At 46.9% G+C, this 23,554-nt stretch overlaps 5 non-coding genes and 1 pseudogene across 5 annotated transcripts; all 6 read right to left on the minus strand.

The window, feature by feature from the left end:
- Window positions 1-4,365: 4,365 nt before the first annotated feature.
- TRNAK-UUU (transfer RNA lysine (anticodon UUU)) lies at window positions 4,366-4,438 on the minus strand. The gene has a single exon. It is a non-coding gene; the product is annotated as a tRNA-Lys (tRNA).
- A 4,364-nt stretch (window positions 4,439-8,802) lies between these two features.
- Window positions 8,803-10,588, minus strand: LOC140215378 (uncharacterized; annotated as a pseudogene).
- A 4,554-nt stretch (window positions 10,589-15,142) lies between these two features.
- Window positions 15,143-15,215, minus strand: TRNAK-UUU (transfer RNA lysine (anticodon UUU)). Its single transcript has one exon. It is a non-coding gene; the product is annotated as a tRNA-Lys (tRNA).
- An 818-nt stretch (window positions 15,216-16,033) lies between these two features.
- TRNAK-UUU (transfer RNA lysine (anticodon UUU)) lies at window positions 16,034-16,106 on the minus strand. The gene has a single exon. It is a non-coding gene; the product is annotated as a tRNA-Lys (tRNA).
- A 5,760-nt stretch (window positions 16,107-21,866) lies between these two features.
- On the minus strand, window positions 21,867-21,939 carry TRNAK-UUU (transfer RNA lysine (anticodon UUU)). The gene has a single exon. It is a non-coding gene; the product is annotated as a tRNA-Lys (tRNA).
- Window positions 21,940-22,763: 824 nt separating this feature from the next.
- On the minus strand, window positions 22,764-22,836 carry TRNAK-UUU (transfer RNA lysine (anticodon UUU)). Its single transcript has one exon. It is a non-coding gene; the product is annotated as a tRNA-Lys (tRNA).
- Between the last annotated feature and the right edge of the window lie 718 nt (window positions 22,837-23,554).

A 23,554-nucleotide genomic window follows, 5' to 3' on the forward strand; every position in this document is an offset into this window, starting at 1 on the left:
ATGCACAAACTTTTCGCGATCAACCCGAACAGCTGAATAATAAATAGCATGGAAAAACTTCAGCCTCAACTTGTTACTGCGCGTGTCTAGCAATTCCCAGCTGAGTGCTTCCTTCGTACGCGATGCACTGTACTGAGCCCCGCGTATGCCAGATGCGAAACGAGCAGCAATGTTCTGCACCCGCTCCAGCTTATCTTTATCTCTACGAGTAGGCGGGTCCCAAACCGTACACGCGTATTCCAGAATTGACCTTACATAAGTCTTGTACAAAATGTCCTGACATTACTGTGGAAAAGTGTTTGCATTTCGGCGAAGAAATCCCAGGGTTTTGCATGCTTTAGCAGCGACATAATCGACTTGACGGCGCCAATTCATAGCGGGAGTAAAATAAACACCTAAATATTTAAATTCAAATACCTGTTCCAACATTACACCCCTATTATCATATGGTTGCATATCAAGGTTTTTCTTTCTTGTAAATTTCATATGAACAGTTTTAGACAAATTCAAATTCATATTCCATTTGATGCACCACTCTGAGATTCTTTTCAAGCCTTCCTGAAACATCCCATCATCACGGTCACAAGTGACTACTCTATAGAGGAAGCAGTCGTCCGCAAAGAACCGCATTTGAGACACTATTTCGTCACTAATGTCGTTGACGTACAGCAAGCACAATAGCGGCCCCAACACGGAGCCTTGCGGAACACCGGACACAACTTGCACCTTCTGAGACTATAATATAATAATATAATATATGGGGTTTTACGTGCCAAAACCACTTTCTGATTATGAGGCACGCCGTAGTGGGGGACTCCGGAAATTTTGACCACCTGGGGTTCTTTAACGTGCACCTAAATCTAAGTACAGGGGTGTTCTCGCATTTCGCCGCCATCGAAACGCGGCCGCCGTGGCCAGGACTCGATCCCGCGACCTCGTGCTCAGCAGCCTAACACCATAGCCACTGAGCAACCACGGCGGGTCAAAGGACAAGCAGCACACCACCACAAACTGCTGACGTAAACGTAGGTAATCTTTTACCCATGATATCACTTGAGGACTGATATTGTAAAAGGCCATTTTTTTATTAGTAAACAGTGTGTCACGGTACCAAATGCCTTTTTGAAATCCAAGAACACACAGTCCACGCTAAGACGCCTGTCCAGTGCTTCTGCCAGCTCGTGCACAAATTCAGTCAACTGCGTAGTACAAGATAGGCCCCTTCGAAAACCATGCTGACGAGGATTAAACAATGAATGCGCGTCCATATGTGCTACTATACTAGTATACAAAATATGTTCAAGAGTCCTGCACGCAACTGAAGTTAGTGATACTGGCCTATAACTTGAGACGGTGTCACGAGGACCAGATTTGTGAATTAGCACTATGCTTGCGATTTTCCAGTCATCTGGAAGGCAGGATTCGTCAAGCGATTTTTCGAAGATAATCTTCAAGTACGGTGCAACCGACTGAGCACAATATTTATAAAACTTGTTTGGCAATTCATCAGGACACCCAGCCTTAGCAATCTTCAGATTCTGCACACAGACACTCTGTACCATTAATGCTAAAAACAACGCCATCCATAACACTAATCACCGCCTGGAAATTCAAGGTACTCATATCATGTCTCTGTTGCAATGCACAGCTGAAAACAGAGCTAAAATACGTATTAAATAACTCAGCTTTTCCTACGTCATCATCAATAAAGCTGTTGCCAGACACAAGCGGTGGTATAGTCACAGTGTCTTTTCCATTTCTCTTTGCATGTTTCCAGAATTCCTTCGGATTATCCTTTAATTTCGACTCCATTGAAATTCCGCATTAATGCTTCGCAGCTACCACTGCAACTTTCATTTTTTCGGTAGTTTCATGCAGCTTCATCCAATGATCACGTGTCGCCTTTCCTTTATATTTACTGTAAGCTAGTTGCCTTTTGCGTGTTAGACTGCGTAACTCCCGAGTAAACCAAGGTTTACTTTTACTTCTTTTCGTTAATGTCCACGCCGGAACCAAGCGCTGCCTCAGCTCAAACATCTTCTCCTTAAATATAAGCCATAATTCAGTTACTCCAGTGTAGTCGGCATATGTTTCAAATACCGTCCGGTACTCTTCAACGCTTTATTTATCTCGCTTACATTTGCTTTTTCGTAGTTATATACTCGTCTGTTTGCTGTTCCAATGCTTCTTAAATGTTCAACATTCATTTCACAAAGCACAGCATTATGATCGCTTATTCCAGGCAGCACTTGAGTAGACCGGACGAATTCAGGTTTATTTGTGAAGAACAAATCTAATACCCGTGTCACACGGGTACCCGCGAACTCCGCTGAGCATGAAACTCCCTAACGGAGATTGACGGCAATGGAGTTGCGGCCGTGCTACATGGCACAGTGCGAGCTTTCGACGGGCGCCGCACGGGATAGAAACGGCGCTGCTGCGCTTACTTCCGCGTGAAACTGTTCACATATACGGTCGCCGTCAAAGTAATCTATGTGTATTTTTTTAACGCATTATGTAATAATGTAAAATCACAGCGAGAAACTTTGCGGTATGTTACCGCAAGACTTTTGTTTTCCAAGCATAGCGAAGTTGCAAGCGATGCTGGCCACACTGCGCTCTTGCTTTCGTGCGTGGGCAGCGCGGGTCACGTTGTTGGGCCGGTGCGCTTCGAGTTGTGGTTCAGCTGTGTTATTGTGCGTGTCTGTGTGTTCGCGGTGAGCTGAACTGCTTCTAGATGAGTGACGAAACTCGGCTTGAACGACACATACGTCTCGCGTGCGTATAAAAACAAACGAAATGGCGGAACGACGTTTCCCGATGCGGCGTGGCGATGTATTGGTGTAGAGGGTACAGGCGCTGATGCCCTTAAAAACAAATTAAAACTTCCATTATGTGGCATATATTCCAAGGCAAAATAATAAGGATGCTAAAATTTGTAAATTAACCAGTTACGACGATTTTACTAGCGTGGTTTGCTGCGGAACTGTAGCTATACCTGGGAACGAGAGTACACCATCCAACCGTAATGGTCATTGCCGAACTCCCTTCACCCAAAATCTCCATTTAACTTCCTTGACGCAAGGGAGACCGTGTGACACGGAGCGCAACTCCATTGGCGTAAAGACGAAGGAGTTCAATGGAGTTCGCGGGTGCCCGTGTAACAGGGGTATAAGATATGGTTCCCACCTGTCGGTTCCAAAATAGTTTGACGTAACGCAAAAAATTCAACCAAGTTAATCAGTTCTTGACTGGACCGACCCGAAAAAGAGTCAAAGTGAGGTTGATGACCCCAATCAATATTAGGCAGATTGAAATCACCTCCAACTACCATGAAGTCTGTTTTAACTGCGTCAACTGTCACTGCCAACTGCATAAGCACATCGACGGATGAATCAGGCGGGCGGTAGAATGCACACACAGTTAAAACTTTGTAATTATTAAGCGTCAGTCTGCACCATACAGCCTCACATTCATCGGTGCCAGCAGTTATCTGAGAAGAAAAAATTCTAGAATCCACAAGAATAAATAAACCTCCGCCATGCAAGTCTCTGTCCTTTCTATAACACCTAAATCGATCTGAGAATACTTCACCATCAGCAACTTCATTTGCTAACCATGATTCAGTACCCAGAATAATAGACGGCTTTACCATGTCCACTAGAGATGCAAATTCATCAACCTTGTTCTTAATGATTCGGCAGTTAATTACAAGAAAGGAAATAAGCGTTGCATTATGCCGACGCCGTCACCCGACCGATTCTACTCCCTTTGTAGTATCTGCTTTGTCTTTTATTACTGGTACCACCTCATTTGTATTATCATCAAACAAGTACTTCTGACCATTTATAATAAAAGTGTCGTACTTCAGACTGATCTTGTCACAACTTTATCCTCGCGATTTCGCGAACTGCCATAGATGCTTTCTCTTTCTCTATGGGGACTGCTTAACGTATTTTTCATCTCCGCCGCGGTTTGGCCCGACATTGCACTATCTCCGCTATCGGCCCACGTATGGGGAGTTTTTTGCTTACCACGTCAACAGCAGGAAAATTTCTAGGGACGGTAGAGGTATACAGCTTCACTGAAAAATTTTGTCTCGTGCGAGCAAGGGCACAAGCCCTGGACCGTTAGGATAAAAGCCTAACGCTCTAAAAAGTGAGTTTCTCGGCCTTGTAAGGAACGCTGCCCAAACTTTCCACTGCTTAGAAAAATCAATATTTTGATAGAAAAACATGCTAGGCCATGGTCCATGACCTTTACGTTAAAAGGTTAACAGTCCACGAAACGGTGCTACTTGCACCAGACCCGAAGGATTCAAACCTTTCGTACGCAGAGAAAAGGGGAAAAAATAACTTACAGTGACGCCCGAGCAGGGGCTCGAACCCTGGACCGTTAGGTTAAAAGCATAACGCTCTACCGACTGAGCTACTCGGGCTTGGAAGGGATGCTGCTGAAACATTTCTCTGCATAGAAAAAGTATTATTGCGAAAGAAAGAGAAGCTAAGCCGTTATCCAAGGCTGTTAGGTTCAAAACCAAACAGTTCACCAATCTGAGCTACTCGCAGCAGCCCAGGAGGATTCAAAACTTTCGTACACATAGAAAAAGGAAACTCTCAGTGCCCTTCCACTTTGCGAAGAAGGATTACTAGCGAAGCTGTGTATGAAGGCCCCTTAATGGCAAACTCCATCTCCGCCGCGGGTCGTCTCAGCATTGCAACATCTTTGGGATCGGAGCACGTATGGGGACTGCTTAACGTCTGCTTCATCTGCGCCGCGGGTCGGCCCGAGATTGCACTATCTTGGGGATCGGTCCACGTATGGGGAGTTTTTTTTTGCTTACCGCGACAACGGCAGGAATATTTCCTTGGATGGTAGAGGTATACAGCTTCACTGTAAAATTTAGCCTCGCCCGAATATGAGCACAGAACCCTGGACCGTTAGGTTAAAATCCTAAAGCTCTAAGGTTGAGTTTCTAGAGCTTGTAAGGAACGCTGCCCAAACTTTCGTCTGCTTGGAAAAAGAACTATTGGGAAAGAAAAACACGCTAAGCCAACGTCACGGCCCGTTGAGTTAGAAGCTTAAAAGTCCACTTTTTTTTTTCTTTATTGCCAGTCCTCGACATGTCACCACAACACACATTCCTTAAATGATATAACCAAAAACGAAAGAAAAAGAAAAAGAAGAAAAAGAAATAATGAATACAAAAACCTAACAAGAAACAGTAATGTACACATTCGTTGCCGTCCGCTACTTTGGCATGAGAGTGCCGTATTAAAATTACTTGAGCGCTGTCAGGGGTTCAACCCTGGGCAGCCAATCAGGAACAGGCTGTTGCAACTTCTGCACTTCTACATATCGCTGCATACAATCTCGGAAGTATACGCGCGCCGGTCGGGCATCCGGGTCACAATGGTAGCCCGCCATTCTTGCGCGCCATAAACAGTGGAGGCCCGTAAGCATGATGACGTCGTACGGGAAACCTTCGTCGTCGTATACTGGCAGAAACCTGATTCCGTGTGGATCTATAGGTAGCTCCTTTTTCAAAGTCCTTTGCAAAACGTCCCAGAAGAAAACCCCCTCCCAACAGGGGATGAAGACATGATCTATGCTTTCCGGTTTTTTACAAATGAGGCAGTGGGTTCCCCATGGCATGTAGAACCCACGTTGTTCCAGGAATATTTTAACAGGTAAGGTACCGGCATGTAATTTAAAGAAGAAAGATTTCATGGCTAGTTGAACTGGCATCATGTTCACTCTTTTCAATACGTCTAGGCCTGGGCCTCCACTGTACGCGGCTCTGTACATGGGTACAAGCAAAACACTATCACACAAATCACGGCATAACTTTTTCCGTTTTGCACTCCACAAATATTCACTTGAAAAACGAACACGCAAAAAAGAAACACTATCAACTATTTCCCGAAAGAAACCACGGACAGATCCTGGCATTATTTCGGTACCTACTACAAATTCGGGAAGTGCTCTTGACAGCCTCATTTGAATCACGGTGCGCAGAAATGGGTCATTTGTGTCTCGAAAAAAGAAGAATCTGTTCACCAGTTGACGCAAGAAGAGGTGCGCCAACCCCAGACCACCATCCTTCAAGCGCCGGAAGAGATTAGAGAGTTTTAGAATTAGGGGCCCAAGCGGCTTGGGGACCCAAGAAAATTGCGGGCCGCCAGTGCGCATGCGCAGAACCCAAGCCAGTCTTGGGTTCTTGCGTTCGCGTTAACCCAAGACCCAAAAATCGAAAGCTAGCGTGGGCCCCCAAGCCGTCTTGGGCCACCCTCGTGGGTGACGAGATATCGCGAGATAGCCAAAAGAGCCGAACGAGCCGCAGCCATCCAAAGCAGTTGTCTCTCAGGCGCCAAGCATGACTGCTCCGAGGACGTCGTACGCGCGCTCGCACTTTACTACAGACGATGACCTCTGCATATTGCGCGAAGTACTGGGAACCAGTCCGTTTCAAGACGCCAGGCTGTGGCCGCAGGTTGCGAAAAATCTTGTGGAGGCCACACGCAAGACGTTTTCGCTGCGGTCGATACGCAACCGCTGCGAGTTGCTTATGGCACAGTTCTTGCACAAAGATACTGCAAATCTGAAGAAGTAAGTACATTTTTACTGCACAACTTCTTCCGCTTGCAGTAGGCGCAGGTTAGCTGTGTGCTTTGCTTGCCCTTATGTAAAGTTTATTTGCCTCCAATGTTTATTTGCCTTCGATATGCTGCCTCCGTAATCTTGCGAGAGTAACGCGAATCCGCTTCCCCTGCCACGTGTAGCTACCCGCGGCGAGGGAACTTGTATATGCTGGCGCCCACCTCTGAACAGCTGTAATCACGGCACTATGGTTTCTAACGGATTAGAAACCAGTAAGATATCAGCTTTTGCCAGCGCAACAAAGGGAAACCGCCCGTGAGACGAATTCGACACTAATCGCCGCGCGCCCGCGTACGCCGGATACATGAGCGGTAGTCGACGCGCCGGGAAATGAAACACAAGGCCGACGGCACCAGAAAAATATTTATTGCGTCCATACAGGGTACTACCAAGGGTTAGAAAAAGAGTTGAAAACTTGGCACGTATTTGAAACATCCAAATACTGCCGTAAATAACGGCACCGACCATTTGAGACTTGTTCGCAGCGCCGTATATTACGTCAGTGACTCCCAAAGGGTTAACACAATAGTGAAACAAGTCTAAAGAAAGTATGTGACGTACAGAAAACATAGGAAGCTAACTATCTGTTATTGCAGGTCTGGAACCGAGGAGCAGTATGCCGAAAAAGAGCAGCTTCTGACAGAAATTTTAGCCCTCGCAAAGGAATTTGGATATGTTATTAGAGGAACCACCTTGAAAAAGGTAGTTGCTCGAACGCAGCCTGACGTACCGCCTGGGACTCCAACTGACCGCAGAGCTGCAAATTTTGAGCGATTGGCTGCAGCCCAAACAAGGGATACGGCAGCAGCAACTCATTACACCCAAGTTGCAGAAGAGGAGGGTAATGCATGTTTTTCAATCAAATAATGAAGATGGAATGAGAAGTGTGATGCTGTAATATGCTTGTACCTAATCACATGTTGTGCAATTTTGTTAAGCAGCAGCATGTATCCTGCAAATTATCAGTTTGTATATAATGTTTGTTTAGCTACTGCATCCAGTACGATTTACCTTAAACGATTCAAAGGTTATGGAGTTATGACTACATGAATAATAAACTAATGTGAAATGTTAATCATACTTTCGCTCTCCTTGCAGGCATGGAAGATTCTCAGCCCACGGAGGCGTCACAAATTCTAAATAGTATATATAGTGGCAATTACGTAGATGTGACGCCTCCAAGTACTCCAAGTGTAGTAATATACACTAACCCAAGCAGCCCACAAGGAGATGCCACCTCTCCACTAACCCAAGACAGCGAGCCGCAACCTCCAGCTGTCAGCCACCCAAATGGCACCGAATCACCTGGACCACAGTCCAATCCTGACACAGGCAGTTTGACACAAGGAGGAAGGATTACAGTTCCACCATTGAACACCCAGCCCAGCAATCATATGCACGCCAGGAGCAGCACCCAGCAAAGGAAAAGAGGCAGGCGACTCAATTTTCTCCTCTGTGTGGAGCATTCTGCACTGAATATCTGTGCTGCCTTATGCAAATCAGTGTTAGCCTTTTCCCCTCATAATTTAATGCCTGACAGGTCACCTTTATGATGTTATTCAAAATAATTTGATGCTGCAGCAAACAGTCATTTGGTCATGTGTTCATAATTAGCCCATACATATCTTGAAAAGTAGTCCATGAGTGCACTTATAGAACAGTTCCGCTTTTATGACTCCATGCGGGATATTGGGCTCCATGATATTGTGCAGGTAAACTTTTAATGTCAAAGGGTGAACGTTAAAGGGAACTTGAATACTTACGTTAACACACTTTAGAGCGCCTTATACTTGTTATGAGCTGTTCGAAGAGGGATATGTAACAATTGTGTGCTTTCAATTACAGCTGCCAATCCTCCTTCCGAAGGCAATCTTGCGTTTTTTGAGCGAAGGCTGCGGTATGAACAATCAACGAGAGCAAGAGATGCCACATTAGAAGAGCGGCGCCTCGAGCTGGAAGAGAGGAAACTGCTTCACGAGCAAGCAAAACTACAGCAACATATTGCTGAATGGAGAGCGGAAGTAGAAGACCGCGCCGAAGAAAGGAGGATTCAAAGAGAAGAACGTGCTGCATTACAAAGGGAACGCGAAGCAGAAAGAAATTTGCTTATGACAACAAAATGCTCTGCTTGATGTTTTGAAAGAAGTGCTGGGTAATAGAGGAAATTAAATGTTTTGGTTCTTCACAGAAAAGATGTTTATTTGTGAATATTGTACATTTGGAAAGCTTCCTGCTCCAGCAACTTAATTCCATTTTGGTTACACTACAACTTCAAACTGTGTAGTCCACATGAGCCAAAGTTCATTTATTGCTTCAATAGGACAAATAAACAATATTCATACTAGCTTTTCTCTCTCAGCTGTTACGTAACACAAGGTATTCTTTCAGAGGAGGAGGACGAAGGTGAAAGAACATTGCCACTTGGTTGCCATAAAGGCAAGTGTGGCAGTTGGTTAAAATCGTTGCTACTTTGTACATTTGTGGCACATTCTGGAGAAAGACTTTCTGATTTTTTTTTGTAGTCCAAGAAAGCAAACAGACTGATCGTCTTGCCGAATCCCCATTTTACTGACTGCCTTACAGTGCTCATGGCAGTATTAAATTCTTGCTGCTGTTCATTCAGACGTGCACCAGCATATGGCCGCATGAGCAGAGGGCGGAGGGGGTACGCAGGATCACCGTATATAGTGAATGTATTGCCCTGCATCAACTGGAGAAGCTTCTCATACAGCCCGCTTTCCCGAAGTATTCCTGCACAAGAGAACCAATTAGGAATTAACATAATGAGCCACAGAATGTTGCACCTTGCTGTTTCAAAGCGAAGGTTAGATTTAGGAGCAGTGCATTTGTTAGTAATGTGTTCTTACTGAGGCACCGCCTTAATATGAAAGTCGAACTATTATTTACGGAGTCGCATGTCAAAAACAGTTATGCTTAAAATGTGCTTCGCAGAAACTGCACTCAATACACGTGTGTAATTATCTTTCTGGGCGATCATATCACAAGTGTGTCAACAATGCAGCTGGGAACGAAGAAATGAGGGGCCTTTCATTTACCTGCATCATGCCTGTGGCCTAAATACGGGCCGGCAAGGTCGCAGACGATGCCGTTGGCACACATAATGGCCTGATATTTGACAACGTGCTCCCGTTTGTGCCCGGAGAAGTACATTCGCTGGTTGTACGTTGGTCGGCAGATCGGTCGGGCAGTTCCATCGACGAAACCCCAGCAATTAGTCAAAGGCGCACTTCGATCATGCACAGCCTGCAATTCAAAATGTAGATTATTGTTGCAGCAGTATTTATTGCAATATTGCTCTACTAAAAAGATTTCAACAACTAGGGCAACAGGCGCGTCACAATTGCTTATACTGGAAAATGCATAACAAGAAAGTACATACACCATAGGTGACTTTCCTATCTCGTATGATATTTGTCAGAGGAAACGAGGTAAAAAGCCGTCTGTACACTTCCATTTTAACGGCAGTCTGTCAAAATCTTTCATAGCGAATTTAACAAGAAGCTAAGGTTAGAAACATTGTTTTTACAGTATCCTACGACGGCTACAGTCGCTAACCTAATCGTAATAACGTACGTGTTTTAACCTTAATGCAACAGCGTGTACGTACCTGGGAAAACAGAGCGATGTTGGCGAGGTTCAGCCAACGATGATTTGTCAAGGACAGGAGGTGACCGAAGGTCGTCTCAGTGTGGCCGAAGACAGAGGCAACTATGCTGGACATCACGGAGGTATGTCGTCCGAAAACGTCTTCTAAATCGCTCCACCTATTAGGATATGCGAGTCGCCGGAGGGCAATCAGGAGAGATTCATTACCGGATACTTGTACTCCCTGAATGCTCTCAATCGTATCGGGAATTAAGAGAGCAGATGACAATTCATCAATATTTGCCTTCTCAAAACGGAACATTCTCTGAAAGACGTCATCTTCAATACTTCCGACATCGAGCCATCCTTTGCGAGACGTATACTGCCGCCGGCCATGTCGTCGGAAAGTCGCTTCTGGCAACGGTAGAAAGAGGTCTTCGATGTCAGCCCAACTCAAATCAGCGTACAGAAGATGGTCACAGAGCAAACTTGCTGTACGTCGACTGATTTTTGCCATTTTACGCGGGTGAACTCGCAGCTTCGCAGTGCGTCTCAAGAAAACACCAACTAAAAGCACTTGGCTTCGATTGGCTTTGCTTGGCTTATAATTGCATACCTAAGTCGTAACACTAACCGGTACTAACTCAGTGATTACGTTTCTTACATTTTATTGTTCTCTCTTTTTGCTCAAAAATGCATTCTGTTCGTTTTCCCTTGTATGAAAAGAGGTTCATTTTTTTTTGCTTCCAAACCCCTTTCTATTTTCCACACTGCGGCGTCCCGAGCGCTCCACCCAACGCTGTCTGCGTTCGACCCAATCCTCAAACTCTCCTGCTCATCTAAACCCAAGAGCAACCGACGCAACGCGGCTTGGGGGCCCAGTGCCTTGCGCCCCCAATTCTAAAACTCTCTATTATCTCGGCTACATCGCTCCCAGCTCGATGCCCACACGAAAACAGTGAACACGCGGTGCAGTTTCTGCACATTAATCCAGAAGCACTGTAGGACCTGCATTAGGTACCAGATTTTTGTCACGAGAAACATGTTGCACGCTGTAGCTCTTGCGAATATTGACAAGTGACAGGCGTTCCATCGGTCGGCTTTTTCTTTTAGTTCTTTTGTCCGCTCCTTCCAGTACTCGCTACTGTCCCTGTAGGCATCAAGGGGTGCGCCAAGGTACTTAACTGGCGTCGTGACCCAGGCTACGTTCGAAAAGTGGTCTGGTGTGGACGCCCATCTTCCATGCCCAAACCCCAAACATTTCTCCCAGTTAACGAAGCTGTTAGTGACGTTACCAAACTTTCTGACGATACCAACGGTATTCAATACACTCTGCTTATCTTTACAGCACACAGCCACATCGTCAGCATATGCCAACAGCTTCACCTCTGCTCATTGAAGACAAAAGCCCTTAATATTTTCATTTTCGATGATGGCCTGACATAGCGTTTCTATGTAGACACAAAACAAGAGTGGACTGAGTGGACAACCCTGGCGAACGGAGCGCTTCACGTTAATGTCTGATTAAATATAAGTCTGGTATAGCAACTCCGGTACGCCATGGTCACCCCCTCAGTGATTATGTGACCAAAATTAACGTGTTCAAGAATGGCAAGCAATATCTCGTGAGAAACACAATCAAATGCTTTCTCCAAGTCTAGCAGGAGGATCGCAACTGCATCACACATGGCATCACAACACTCCAGCACACACTTCAGCTTATGAATGTTAGTAAAAATGGTTCTGCCGCGAATGCCACACGTCTGGTGTGCGCCGACTACTTCCTTAATGACTGATTGCATACGCCGTGCCAGCACCTTCATCAGTATTTTGTAGTCGCAGTTAGCAAGCGCTATGGGTCTATAGGAGAAAAGTTGCTTGAGCTTCTCGGTCTCTTCTGTTTTAGGTATTAGTACTGTATGTGACTGGCCAAAGGATGGTGGAAGTATTTTCAGTTCGTATGCTTCATTGAAAACGGCTGTTAAGATGGGAGCTAGGTGGCCTTTAAACGATTTGTACCGAGCGGCACAAAGACCGTCAGGTTCTGGCGACTTGCCAGGATTCAGGTCTTCGATGGCCTTCATCACTTCATGTTCTGTTAGTGATCGTTCTAAGGTTTCTTTAACTTCGCTCGACAGCTGTGGCATTCGTTGCAAAAATAAATTCTTGAAATCGTGCATGTTGACAGGCCTGTATGCAAAAAGTTTCATGTAATGCTCATAGAAAGCACGCCCTATATTATTATTATCCGTCAATACCACCCTTTCATATTCGATAGCCTCAATCTGCTTACGTCTCGAGTGCTTTTTTTCTAGTCCCATCGCTCTTTTCGTTGGCGTTTCCCAGCATGATAGCCTTTCTGCTCTCGCGCGCACGAGCGCACCTCGGAAGCGCTCTTCGTCGAACGCCTCGAGCTTCTTCTTAACAGCGCGCACATCTTCTTGATGGGCGCCCGGTTGCATGCATTCGAGCTTCGCCAATTGTTGCAATAATAATTTTAAATCCTGTTCTCTGGCCTTCTCTTCATATCGCAGTACGCTACTTCTTTCAATTGCCTTCATTTGAATGCATTGCTTCAGCAACTCCCATTCCTCACCAAACTTCATAGAACTGTCCGTTCCAACAGAATTCAGAGCAGCCACTACCTTTTCGTTGAAGGTTTCATCCCGTAGCAGTTCTGCATTCATTTTCCAGAGTTCCCAGACGAATTTGTTTCGTTCTTTCTTGCTGCCCACCCTGCATTTTACTAGGCAGTGGTCAGAATACGATATGGCGGTAACTGTGTAGCATTGGCATTTTTCTACTAAATCATATGAAAGATAGATATGGTCTAATTGTGCGTGACTTGTGCCCTGAAAGTGAGCGTACGTCACGTCTCGGTCAGCCCGAAAACACTCAGCGACATCTTCTAATTCGAACTCATGTATAATCTGTGGCGAGGATATCGCTGCTTTTGTCATAAACTACGCGTCGCGTAGACCTATCCTCAGCATTCAAAACGCAGTTGAAATCCCCAACACAGGCTATCGTTTTTTGCACAGAGAAGTGATGCTTTAGGTTCAAAAAGAAAGTTGCCCTCTCTTGCACTGTATTAGGTCCATAAATGCACAACATTGGACATCGCAATAACTGAAATCACAAACGACAAGTCGACCGGAAGTGCACGAGAAGTAACCGTCTTTAACCAGTCCTGGAAGCTTCCTCACGAACAACACACACCCCGCCGAAGTCCCTAAGGCGTGGCTCACTACCGTATAGTAGTTGTACGTGAACCTTTGCACCATGCTCCCGGTCTCCTCCTCGCCGTCTACCTTGGTTTCTTGCACTGCCAAAACGTCGAGGTCGGGGTCCACTAGCAGTCTATAAACCTGACTGTTTCCTTTTGGCGGCCAGACCTCGAACGTTTAGCGAGCCGAGGCTAAGCGGCGGGTTGGTAGCCATTATTGATGAAAACCGGAGGGGAGAAGGCCCGGAGCAGGGTGCTCATATTAACGTCTAGCTGACCGCTAGACGCCTCCGTGGCCATCCGGTGGCCGTCGCCCGGGTTCCTCTTTGGTCGGCTTCGGGGTAAGCCTACGGTCAGTCTCCAGGTTCGGCTTAGGCTTGAGGGTGGAGCGCCTTCCGGGTAGCGTCCTGGCGGGCGGTGCCTCGGAGTCACCGCCGGCCTTCCCGTCGACTTTCTCCTCGTGCTGCGACGAGACGGATTCCGTTACCGAGACGGATTCGACGCGGGCGCTAGCAGGGGTCGCGTTGTCGTCCGCCTCTGCCTGCGTTGCATCCGTAGCTGGCTGGTGGCTCTCATTTTCTTGCGGGGCCGTCTTCACGCTCTCGGCTGCAGCTGCTGGTTCCTTGGGGGGAGGGATATTATTCCTTCCTCCTTTGGCCTGCTTGGTCGTCGCGCCGGTTTCTGCCGCCACTTTGCCGTTTGCAGCTCCGGTGGCCGCTTCCTCCGCCTCGGTCACGTCCATCACATGGTCTAACGTCGACGGCCCGCTCTCCGCCGAACCCGCGGCTACTGCGTATGAACGCACACAGTACGCGTCGTTGTGTCTAAAAAGCCTGCACCGCGAGCAACGGGGAACCTTGCATTCACGACGAACGTGGCCAGAGCCCCGGCAGCGTAGGCACTGCATGGGACGTCCTGGGCCTACCACCAGCGCAAGCTCGCCGGCGACGCGGATCTGGTGGGGCAGGTCGTCGACTTTCATTCCAGCCTTCAGCTGCAGCAGCACTGCTCGGGTCGTCGAGCCCTTGTCGGAAACGCCATCAACTCGCCAGTGCTCCCGGGTCACTTCCGTCACTTTGCCGAAGGAGGCCAGCGCGGTCTTGACGTCTTCGTCGTCCACCCCATGCAGAAGCCAGTGGATACGAAGCTTCAGCTGTTGTTCCTTGGGGTCGATGACCAGGCAGCGAAGCCCCTTCACCTGCAGCTCCTTCAGGGCCGCCAGCTTTTGGGCAGCCTCGGCTGTCTTCATCGTCGCCGCACATACATGGTTGATTTGGTATGCTCCAAGGGCGACGACGCCAGAGAGCATACCAACAGCTTGAAGCGCGTCTCGAAAATCTTCTACACGAAACGGGCGAACACGAGCGTCACCGTGCAAAAAAAACTATGTTTAAAACAATACGCCCTGTAGGTAGCCGAGGGAAAATTACCTGGTAATCCTTATCTTCTTCCGTCGAAAGCCTGTTGCCGCGGCTAACAGCCGCATATGCCGCTCCATTGGAGCCCATGATGCCGCGATCCGTTCAGCGCGGGAGCCGGAAGCAGAATGTCAGCTTAACAGCCCACGACACAGCGCTTCTTGCCCCAGCCCCGAAGGATTCAAACCTTTCGTACGCATAGAAAGGGGAAAAAAAATAGAAGCTGCAGGGACGCCAGAGCAGGGGCTCGAACCCTTGGCCGTTAGGTTAAAAGCCTAACGCTCTACCGACTGAGCTACTCGGGCTTAGAAGGAATGTTTCCGAAACTTTTCTCTGCATAGAAAAAGCACTATTGGGAAACAAAGAGAAGCTAAGCCGTTATTCAAGGCTGTTTGGTTCAAAGCCAAACAGTACACGAATCTGAGCTACTCGCAGCACCTCTGAAGGATTCAAAAAGTTCGTACACATAGAAAGAGGAAACTGTCAGTGCCCTTCCACTGTTTGAAGAAGGATGACCAGGGAAGCTGTGTATGAAGGCTCCTTAATGGCAAACTCCATCTTCGCAGCGGGTCCTCTCGGCATTGCAATATCTTTGGCATCGGAGCACGTATGGGGACTGCTTAACGTCTTTTTCATCTCCGCCGCGGGTCGGGCCGGCATTGCACTACCTTCGGGATCGGCGCACCTATGGGGACTGCTTAACGTCTGCTTCATCTCCGCCGCGGGTGGGCCCGAGATTGCACTATCTTCGGGATCGGTCCACGTATGGGGAGTTTTTTTTTTTTGCTTACCACGCCAACAGCAGGAATAATTCCTTGGATGGTAGAGGTATACAGCTTCACTGTAAAATTTAGCCTCGCACGAATAGGAGCACAGATCCTGGACCGTTAGGTTAAAAGCCTAAAGCTCTAAGGCTGACTTTCTAGAGATTGTAAGGAACGCTGCCCAAACTTTCATCTGCTTAGACAAAGAACTATTGGAAAAGAAAAACACGCTAAGCCATCGTCAAGGCCCGTTGCTTTAGAAGCTTAACAGTTCACGACACAGCGCTTCTTGCACCAGCCCCGAAGGATTCAAACCTTTCGTACGCATAGAAAGGGGAAATAAAAAGAACTTACAGTGACGCCCGAGCAGGGGCTCGAACCCTGGACCGCTAGGTTAAAAGCCTAACGCTCTACCGACTGAGCTACTCGAGCTCTTTTTTTTAACTTTTATTCAGAAAAGGCATGTACATACATAAAACCCACCTTGGTCTGCTTGACCAGTGTGGTCAATTAAAAATTTTTCATTCGTACCAACTCATCAAGTACACAAATCCAATCTGGTGGCTCGGTTAAAGTACTATATACCTCGCGCATGTAGGTTATGCTCTCTATAAAGTTTTCTCTGGCTGACTTTGCCTTGGGGTCTGCGTCCCTGACTCCCATTCTTGTGATCCAAAGGCTATGTAGCCCCAGTATCATGATCATGTCATAGGGGAAGCTGTTTTCATTCTGTACTGAGAGATACCGAATTCCGTGTGGTGTTATCGGTAACTCTTTCTTCAGGGTTCGTTGCAAAACATCCCAAAAAACTGGATCCAAACAATCAATGAACGTGTGTTTGATTGTTTCTGGTTTCTTGCACAAAAGGCAGTTTGTTGTCCACGGTACAAATATTCCCTTTTCATCGAGCCATGTTTTTACAGGGAGTGTGTTTGTGTGTAATTTGAAAAAGAATGTTTTAACAGCTCCTCTAACAGTCATTTTTCGAACTCTTTTTAATACATCTTGCCCTGAGCCTGCAATGTTTAGCGATCTGTATAATGGTACTGGCATCATTACATCGAAATAAATCTTTATATAGTTGCTTTCTCGGTACAAGGCTCAGGTACTCGAATGAGAAGCGTGTTTTAAGTATCCTGAACGACGTGACTAATTTTCTGAAGTAGCCTTTTACACCACAGTCGATTGCAGCCGCACTAGACACAACAAATTCGGGTAATACATTCTTAAGGCGCATTTGCGTCATCGCTCTCAAAAACGGGTCTCTCGTGTCCCGCAGGATCATAAAACGCGACACAATTTGTCGGATGAACAGATGAGAAAGGCCGAGGCCTCCGTCTTTCACTGGGCGAAACAGATTAGTGCGGCTGATTCTCTCCCAATTGGAGCCCCAAATAAAAACCGCAAATATTCGGTGCAGTTTCTGCACGTTGACGCGTGACATTGACAAAAACTGCAGCACATACCATACTTTGGCAATCAAAAAAACATTCCACGCACTGGCCCTAGCAAACATCGATGATTCGCAGCCTTGCCATCCTCCAACTTTTTCCTTCACCCTTGGCGTCAGGTCATCCCAGTAATCTGCACTTTCTTTATATTGCTCGAGAGGCACGCCTAAATACGTAGAAGGACTTCTTGCCCACGTGATGGTCGCAGATCTTTCTGGTGTAAAGTCCCATATTCCGTGCCAGAAACCGACACTTTTTTCCCAGTTTATCGCGGAACCTTTCTGTTTGCAAAAATCTTTGGTGACGCTTATGTCTTCTTCCATGCTACTGCGGTCAGTGCAAAAGATTCCTACATCATCAGCGTAGGCAAGCATTTTCACATGATGCGTCTGAAGCCTGAAACCATGTACTTTTTCATTAATAATAAGACTGAGGCAGAAGGGTTCAAGATAAAGAGCGAAAAGCAGGAATGACAACGCACATCCTTGTTTTATAGATGACCGGACGTCAATACTCTGGGTGAGGTTCTTGTTAACTATGATGCGTACAGTACAATCATTATAAGTCATGTTTAAACCTTGTAATAACACTTTTCCAATATTGACATGTTCAAGCACAGGGAAAAGAACATGGTGTGCGACACGGTCGAAAGCCTTGGCGAGATCGAGTTGTACCATAGCAACTCGTCCCGAGATGGCATCACAACATTCTAGAACGCTGCGGGCTACATGCACATTTGTACATATCGAACGTCCTTTTATTCCACATGTCTGGTGCGGTCCAACGAGAAGCATAATAACGCTTTGCAAACGTTTAGCTAAAATTTTGGTATAGATGTTATAGTCCACATTTGTAAGAGTTATTGGGCGATAGGCCCCTACTGATAACAGTCTAGTTGGATCATCTGTCTTCGGTATCAAAACAATATGGGCAGCGCGGAAGGAAAGCGGTAACCGTTTTTCCTCATAGGCTTTGCTTATAACGTTATGCAAAATTGGGCTGATTTCTTCAATGAATATTTTGTAAAAGGCTGCTCCTATTCCGTCCGGCCAAGGTGTTTTTCCTGGACTTAATACTTTTATGGCTCTTTTCACTTCCTCTATACTTGTTGGTTGTTCTAATCGCGTCTTACATTCTTCATCGAGCTTAGGCATTAGATTAATAACCTCGGCTCTCAGCCCAGTTCTATCGCCTTTTTTATTCGCAAATAATTCGCTGTAATGTTCGCCAAATGCCTGCTCAATTTTACTCCTGTCTGATGCCTGTTCGTTACGGTAGTTGATCTGTCGTATTTCGTTTTGAGCCGCGTATTTTCTTTCGTCACACATCGCTCGCTTGTTGGGTGTTTCACCCAACCATATCTTTTCGGCTCGCGCCCTTATCACTGCTGCTCTGTACTTTTCGGTTGCAATTACTTCTAGTTTGCTTTTCACTTCGCGAATCTTTTATATACATGCCGGGATTGCCGCTTCCCATACATATAAGAAAATCGAGTTGGCACTGGAGTTCTTTTTCATTACACTTTTGCTTTTGACTAATAATGGTGCCCCTTTCAATCGCAATAATCTTGACGTCGTTCCTAAATTTTTCCACTCAGCTGCCCACCCATGTGGCCCTTTGGATGTCATTTGTTTAAGTGTTTTTGTTACACACTCCATAAATTTTTCATCTTGCAAGACTTTCACGTTGAACTTCCACAAAGCCCAATTAAAACGTCTTTTTCTGAGGTTGCTTCCTAGTGTAGTCATGACAAGGGTATGGTCGCTGAAAGACACATGTTTCACTTCATAGTGGCCACAATCCCTTGCAAGGTCAGCTGTGACATAGATTCTATCCAGCCTAGCACAGCTTCCGCGCTGGTAATGGGTATAGATAGGGCTACTTCCTCTTAACTATAGATAACCGAGGTCTTCTAAATAATATTCCTGGAGCAGTGAAACAAGCACTCGCGAACTTTTATCTCGTACAGGGGTGTTCTTGGCTCGATCTTCAGCCAAACATACACAATTAAAATCACCAAGCACAATTAAGTATTTATCACTTTTTAAAAATTGTTCTAAGTCTTCAAACAAAACAACACGCTCATAATCGATGTTTGGCGCATATATACAGATAACACGCCATTGCCTTGCGCAGTACGAAAAGTCAACAACAAGCAACCGTCCCGCCTCTGACGCAACTACTTTTTCACCTTCAATGCCCACGTTGTTCCTCATATAAACTGCACAACCACTAGAGGTGCCTATCGCATGGCTAACACAAACATTGAAGTGCCTTCGAAAAGTTCCCACCATTCGATCCGTCTGCTCCTCACTTTCTATCTTTGTTTCTTGCATGGCCACTACGTACAAGTTATTTTCCAGAAAAAGTCGATTAAGTTGATTTTGCCGTTTCTTAGTCGCCAATCCCCGTACATTCAAAGTGGCAACACGTAAGGGAAGAGCAAGTTTTTCGTCCTTAATTTGTGAAGAGCACTCGGATCGGGCAGCGTTTACCCCAGAAGTCAAGGATGCAGTGGACTCTTCACTCAGTTGTAGCAGTAGTGGGCCAGAATGAACTCGCTACCCGTCGCCTGCTTCCTCAACCGAAGTTCGGTAGCTGGACGGGACAGCATCGTCTAGGCGGCGTCGCTTATTCGGTCCCATCTTGCTCACTCACCAAGGGGAAGCGAATCCCCGCCTTTATTTCGGCGGTTTATCAGGAGGAATGTTTGGTTTCGGCTTTAACGACGTTCGTCTCGTGAACGCCGTTTTCAAAGGCGGCCCCCCGCCACCTGCACCACCCAGATGGTCCGGTTCGCCGACACTGTCGCTGTGTATGCGCTTTGCCGACGCCTCTACAACGCCTTCCATTGTTTGACACTGCACTGTCCGTGTTTCATTTGGCGACGTCGCCATAGCTTCACTAGAAGATTTCCCTTCATGGCATTTTCCATTCATTTTGTTGTGCGCGTCGTCACTGTTTGCACCGGCCAGATTTTTTTCACACGTTATTGTTTCAATAGCTGGCTCACGTTGTTGTACCGCTGCCGGAGGCGTTTCCACAGGTTTTTGCTCCTTCGTCACCGTGGCAGCTGCTTCTTCAGCTTCAGCCTCGTCCATGATATTGTCCAATATGTCAGCGTCCTTTCTGTGGCCCGTTATATTTGCGTACGTGGGCACGCACTCGCTTTCGTCATGGCCGAAGCGTCGGCACCGGGAGAATCGCGGGATCCGGCAGTCGCGGCGGATATGCTCTTTACCCTGGCAGCGCAAGCAAAGTGGCGCCTTGCCTGGAATAGCTACGAGAGCAGGCTCTCCAGCGACATGTACTTGATATGGAATATCTTCAGTCGTGACCCCGGCCTTCAGCTTGAGGTTCAGCACGCGCGTTGTCGTACCTTTCTCAGAAATACCAACGACACGCCAGCGCTCCTTTGTCGTTTCCATAACCTTGCCGTATGGCTCAAAGGCCACACGTATGTCGTCGTTCGTCACATTAGGGAGCACCCAGTGGATTTTCACTCGGACATCTTAGTTGTTCGGGTCTACTACCAGACATTTTCTGCCTTTCACAGTAATATTCCCCGCAGTCAACAACTTCTTCATGCTTTCATGGCTCTTGAACGCAACAGCCCACACATGATTCATCTGAAATGCTCCTAAGGCGTCAACCTCAGGCAGCTGTTCCAAACGTTCAAGGACATCCCGGTAGTCTTCAACTCTGTACGGCCTTGCTCGTAGGTCACGGTACAAAAAAAGTGCATTACAAACAATACGACCTTTTGGCAAATGAGGCAGGAGCACTTGGTAGTCCTGGCTGTCTTCCATGTCGTCCCTGTTTCCGCGGCAAAACTGGGCCGCTAACACCGCCCCGTTGGAGCACATGAAAAACACGTCCGTAGGCTTTCGCCGCCGGAAGTGTAATCCTGAGCTACTCGGGCTTGGAAGGAATGTTGCCGAAACTTTTCTCTGCATAGAAAAAGCACTATTGGGAAAGAAAGAGAAGCTAAGTCGTTATCCAAGGCTGTTAGGTTCAAAGCCAAACAGTTCACTAATCTGAGCTACTCGCAGCAGCTCAGAAGGATTCAAGACTTTCGTACACATAGAAAAAGGAAACTCTCAGTGCTCTTCTGCTTTGTGAAGAAGGATTACTAGCCAAGCTGTGTATGAAGGCCCCTTAATGGCAAACTCCATCTCCGCCGCGGGTCGTTTCAGCATTAATATATCTTTGGGATCGGAGCACGTATGGGGACTGCTTAACGTCTTTTTCATCTCCGCCGCGGGTCGGGCCGGCATTGCACTACTTTCGGTATCGGCCCACCTATGGGGACTGCTTAACGTCTGTTTCATCTCCGCCGCGGGTCGGCCCGAGATTGCACTATCTTCGGGATCGGGCCACGTATGGGGAGTTTTCTTTTTTTTGCTTACCACGCCAACGGCAGGAATATTTCCTTGGATGGTAGAGGTATACAGCTTCACTGTAAAATTTAGCCTCGCCCGAATAGGAGCACAGACCCTGGACCGTTAGGTTACAAGCCTAAAGCTCTAAGGCTGAGTTTCTAGAGCTTGTAAGGAACGCTGCCCAAACTTTCGTCTGCTTAGAAAAAGAACTATTGGGAAAGAAAAACACGCTAAGCCATTGTCAAGGCCCGTTGCGGTAGGAGCATAACAGTCCACGACACAAAGCTTCTTGCACCAGCCCCGAAGGATTCAAACCTTTCGTACGCATAGAAAGGTGAAAAAAAAAAAGGTGACAGCGACGCCCGAGCAGGGGCTCGAACCCTGGACCGTTAGGTTAAAAGCCTAACGCTCTACCGACTGAGCTACTCGGGCTTGGAAGGCATGCTGCCGAAACTTTTCTCTGCATAGAAAAAGTACTATTGCGAAAGAAAGAGAAGCTAAGCCGTTATCCGAGGCTGTTAGGTTGAAAGCCAAACAGTTCACCAATCTGAGCTACTCGCAGCAGCTCAGGAGGATTCAAAATTTCGTACACATAGAAAAAGGAAACTCTCAGTGCCCTTCCACTTTGTGAAGAAGGATTACTAGCGAAGCTGTGTATGAAGGCCCCTTAATGGCTAACTCCATCCCCGCCGCGGGTCTTCTAAGCATGGCAATATCTTTGGCATCGGAGCACGTGTGGGGACTGCTTAACGTCTTTTTCATCTGCGCCGCGGGTCGGGCCGGCATTGCACTACCTTCGGTATGGGGCCACCTATGGGGACTGCTTAACGTCTGCTTCATCTCCGCCGCGGGTCGGCCCGAGATTGCACTATCTTCGGGATCGCAGCACGTATGGGCAGTTTTTTTTTTTTTTTTTTTGCTTACCACGCCAACGGCAGCAATATTGCCTTGGATGGTAGGGGTATGCAGCTTCACTGTAAAATTTCGCCTCGCCCGAATAGGAGCACAGACCCTGGACCGTTAGGTTAAAAGCCTCAAGCTCTAAGGCTGAGATTCTAGAGCTTGCAAGGAACGCTGCCCAAACTTTCATCTGCCTAGAAAAAGAAATATTGGAAAAGAAAAACACGCTAAGCCATCGTCAAGGCCCGTTGCGTTGGAAGCTTAACAGTTCACGACACAGCGCTTCTTGCACCAGCGCGGAAGGATTCAAACCTTTCATACGCATAGAAAGGGGAAATAAAAAGAACTTACAGTGACGCCCGAACAGGGGCTCGAACCCTGGACCGTTAGGTTAAAAGCCTAACGCTCTACCGACTGAGCTCCTCGGGTATTTTTTTTCTTTATTGCCAGTCCTCGACATATCACAACACAAATTCCTAAATGATATAAACAAAGACCAAAGAAGCAAAAAGGAATGAATACAAACACGGAACAAAGAACAGTAATATTTACATTCGTTGCCGTCCGATACTGTGGGACGACGTTGTCGGATTAAAATTCCTTAAGTGCTGTAGGGGGTTCAACCCTCGACAGCCACTCAGGAGCAGGCTGTTCAACTTCTGCACTTCCACATACCGTTGCATGGATTCACAAAAGTACAGACGCGCCGGTCGGGCTTCGGGGTCACAATGGTAACCCGCCATTCTTGCGCGCCATAAACAGTGGAGGCCCGTAAGCATGATCAGGTCGTACGGGAAACCTTCGTCGTCATATACTGGCAGAAACCTGATTCCGTGGGGATCTATATGTAGCTCCTTTTTTAGAGTCTTTTGTAACACGTCCCAGAAAAAGACCCCTTCCCAACAATGGATGAAGACATGATCTATGCTTTCTGTTTTTTTACATATAAGGCAGTGGGTTCCCCATGGCATGTAGAACCCACGTTGTTCAAGGAAGATTTTAACAGGTAGAGTACCGGTGTGTAATTTAAAGAAGAACGATTTAGTGGCTGGTTGAACTGGCATCTTCTTCACCCTTTTCAATACATCTAGGCCTGGGCCTCCACTGTACGGGGCTCTGTACATAGGTACCAGCAAAACACTGTCAC

Source organism: Dermacentor andersoni, chromosome 1, assembly GCF_023375885.2.
Source record: "Dermacentor andersoni chromosome 1, qqDerAnde1_hic_scaffold, whole genome shotgun sequence".
NCBI classification, from domain to species: Eukaryota; Metazoa; Arthropoda; class Arachnida; order Ixodida; family Ixodidae; genus Dermacentor; species Dermacentor andersoni.